Below are 3,542 nucleotides of genomic sequence, written 5' to 3' on the forward strand. Positions count from 1 at the left end.
AACAGTCTCAACGGTCTTCATACCAGCAGATGCCCAGCCACGCCCAACACAAAGTCAAACAGACACAAAATCCCATTACAAACTGATATCCTGTTATCGCTCGGACTGTGAGGCAGCAATGGAGCTCATTACTCTGCTGAGTGAACCTCTACTGTACATGAGACTAGTATCAGAGGCCTGTGTTGGATACATTTTAAAATTATAATATCATTTTAGTTTTATAAGTCATCATAATCACAAACTCCCAGTTTTAAGTGTCTGCTTTGTCTAGCAGACAGGAAGTTGGAGGCCATGTGATGACCCAGTCAGTTGCTCTCTCACACAGAGGGATGATTAATTTTTACAAGTCTTACATGACTTCTGCTCTCAAATCTAGTTAGCTATGCACTTTATATACTAGATTTCCTCTGCAGCATGGCAGGAAGCTGAGTCAATACTGATATGATTTTCAAGAAATTTACATCTGAGAATAATTGTGGTTATAGTCAGCTTACATTGGGTGCAGTCATTTTCACGTAATTTATGGACATCATGAGAATAGGGAGGGGAAGGGAGATATAAGAATGTTTTCTTAGGCTATTTTTCATTTACAACATTTGTAAATAAGCTTGAAACCATCCAGCCTCCAAAACAGCTGTGGGATTAGGGGACCACTAAGGTCTATATAAAAGAGACTTCCAATACAGTATTAGGGACCACTAAGGTCTATATAAAAGAGACTTCAGATAAAGTATTAGAGGACCACTAAGGTCTTTATAAAAGAGACTTCAGATACAGTATTAGGGGACCACTAAGGTCTATATAAAAGAGACTTCAGATACAGTTTTAGGAGACCACTAAGGTCTATATAAAAGAGGCTTCAGATATAGTATTAGGGGACCACTAAGGTCTATATAAAAGCACCCAAAAGACCCCATGTCATGGGACCTTTAATTCAATAGATTACAACTGACTAACTGATTAATCTTTGCAGCTCTAATCACCTACATAGCTTACTAAAAGTTGCCCACAGTTTTCTTGACTTCTTTGTAATATTACAGTGGATGAACAGATTTTTAAGATATTCCTTGCCAATCTCTAACAATGTTTTGCATTGATTATATACTGGACATTCGGCTCTGGGCATATAGGGATGATACCATATGTGCAATACAGCAACTAAATGAAAGCATGCCTCGCTAACACTGGTCTGGGTGACAGTACAAGTACAGGAGAGATTAAAATGTTGAGCTGACGATGCTGCTTGAGGAAAGGTCAGAGGATCAGAAAAAGTTATTGCAATTTATCCTAAACATGAAGAATGAATGTCTGATTTTTCTTAAAACTTCAAATAATAACATGGCAGTGGCGCTAGACGTAAAGTCATTTGGATTAATCCCGTGGGAACCATGAATGTCTGCACAAACATGTCATAGCAATTCATCCAATAGTTGTTGAGATACTTCCAAAGTGGTGGACAGATTGACTGACCAATACAAATTTCAACATTTTCATGTTTTCTAAAAAAGGCCCACTGGTTATACCAGCAACATAAAATGACTATGCTATAGTGATAACATTCCAATTGTATGTCTCACAAGTCACATGCTTAACTGTAAGCCTATGCAGATGAAAAGATCTAAAAGTACTATGGATTAAATCATCTCTTCTGAGCATCCAACGTCAACAGACTTGTCTCCATAACATTAGAGCAAACTCCATCTGCTGATGAAGACCATTGTCATATGGGTAACAGCTCCAGAAAAAGCAAGTAAGTACACCTTGAGTTGGGATAAAATTAGCCTATCAATAAACATGTTTAAATATGGTATTAAATGATTGTCATTTCTTCGATTCATTTAGAAATTTTACAAGGAAACCATGTCTGCTCTGAGTGTGAACAGGCTCTTTCTCTCCATTAAGGAAGCGGCTGGAGAGCTTCTTGTCAACTGTGTTTACAGTGAGTTTGTGTTATAGAAACAGATGGAAAATTCCAGAGGGTTTGTTGACATGCTGAGGGGCTTTGGTCAGTTTTACCGTTACGCAATCATTAGCTATTATCATCAATTCAACCCATGTGAGAGTCATGAGAATCATCAGCGTCCTAATCATCTACAGCAGAGAGAGAGAAACAACTTAACTCAACTGTATAAGTCTGTGACATCCCTTCATAAAAAAACAATAAACTGTGGTATTTACAAGATTTTGATGTTCGTATTATTGCATCTCATGGCCATGAACAAAGACACACACTGGTGGTGGTGATGCTGTTGTGATCTGATAGTGCTGGACCGATCCATTTCCTGTCACTACACTAGGAGGACACTACAGTCAAAAGGTCACCACACACACACACACACACACACACACACACACACACACACACACACACACACACACTTAATAATATCTTTAGGAAACAGATACTGATACAACAACACATATATACACAGACATTCATGCAGTATGTTGTCTATGATATGAACTCAGGAAATGATGAAGTGCCAGGGAGATAAGGGAAACCAGTTTAAAAACCCATTAACACCACCACAGGGCTACTACATATTCTATCAACAGGTGAAAAAACTGAACATACCACAAATAGGCAAAGTATTATCATTTAAAAATGTACGCTTATATTTGGGAACTAAAAATTTAAAAGTGCTTTCGCTAAACCCACCAGACTCCATGTAAATAATCAGTAATTTTAGCATTGTAAAATACGGCTTGCTACGGCCCTGGCTGTCGACTATCGTCTACGTTTGTTCAATGTTTTCTTTCTTTCATTCCAATTTCGGGTCTGTCAGTTACAGTGAAAATCGGGGACAGATCCAGCCGGGGACAGGCCACCAAAACCGGGGACGTCTGGTCACCCCACTCTCATACCTATGCATTATGGAGCTGAAGGTAGGCGGCGGTTAGCTTAAGTTACTGTAGCATAATGACCAGCTAGCCTGGCTCTCTCCAAAATTTAAAAAGCATTGACTAATTACACCTCTACAGCACTTTAATTAACACATGGTATCCCATGTGTTCTTTCCAGACAAAAGGAAATGTAAAAATGACAAATTATTTGTACTATAAGTATTTAACGCTAGCTAAGTTAGGCTACAGCAAGCTAACTGACTTTTGGCTCTCTGATATGAATGCTGTACCAAACTTCTTGTCTAATTCTCAGGAGGATAGCAAATAAGAATGTATTCCAAAATGAATAGTCCTCAAGTCAAGTCGTGAGTTTCATGAGTAATCCTTAAGCTCAAAGTCAGAAGGACTGGGCTCAAAATGTCTGTCATTCACCCACTTCCAAGGCTGGCTCCCCGTGGTGACATCCTTGGCTTCATCTCTGAGAAGGATGGAGGGATGAAGGGAAAGGAGAGTGAAACAGAAAAAGAAAGGAATACTGACATTAAGAGAGAAGACAGAAACAAGACAGCGGAATTAAATTATGGATGAGAGGATGAGTATGGGACACAAATGAAGAGCGAGGGGGAGTTTTAAGACAAGGAAAAAGGAAGACAGCAAGAAAAACGAGGAGACAGGGACAAACACAAGAAAGAGGGAGG

The 3,542-nt window shown here is 39.0% G+C and overlaps 1 protein-coding gene across 2 annotated transcripts in view; it reads right to left on the bottom strand.

Moving 5' to 3' along the window:
- zgc:66433 (uncharacterized protein LOC321250 homolog) overlaps positions 1-3,542 on the bottom strand; it is a 55,918-nt gene that overhangs the window by 29,434 nt on the left and 22,942 nt on the right. The window lies entirely within an intron of this gene.

The sequence above is a fragment of the Etheostoma cragini genome, chromosome 10, assembly GCF_013103735.1.
Source record: "Etheostoma cragini isolate CJK2018 chromosome 10, CSU_Ecrag_1.0, whole genome shotgun sequence".
NCBI lineage: Eukaryota > Metazoa > Chordata > Actinopteri > Perciformes > Percidae > Etheostoma > Etheostoma cragini.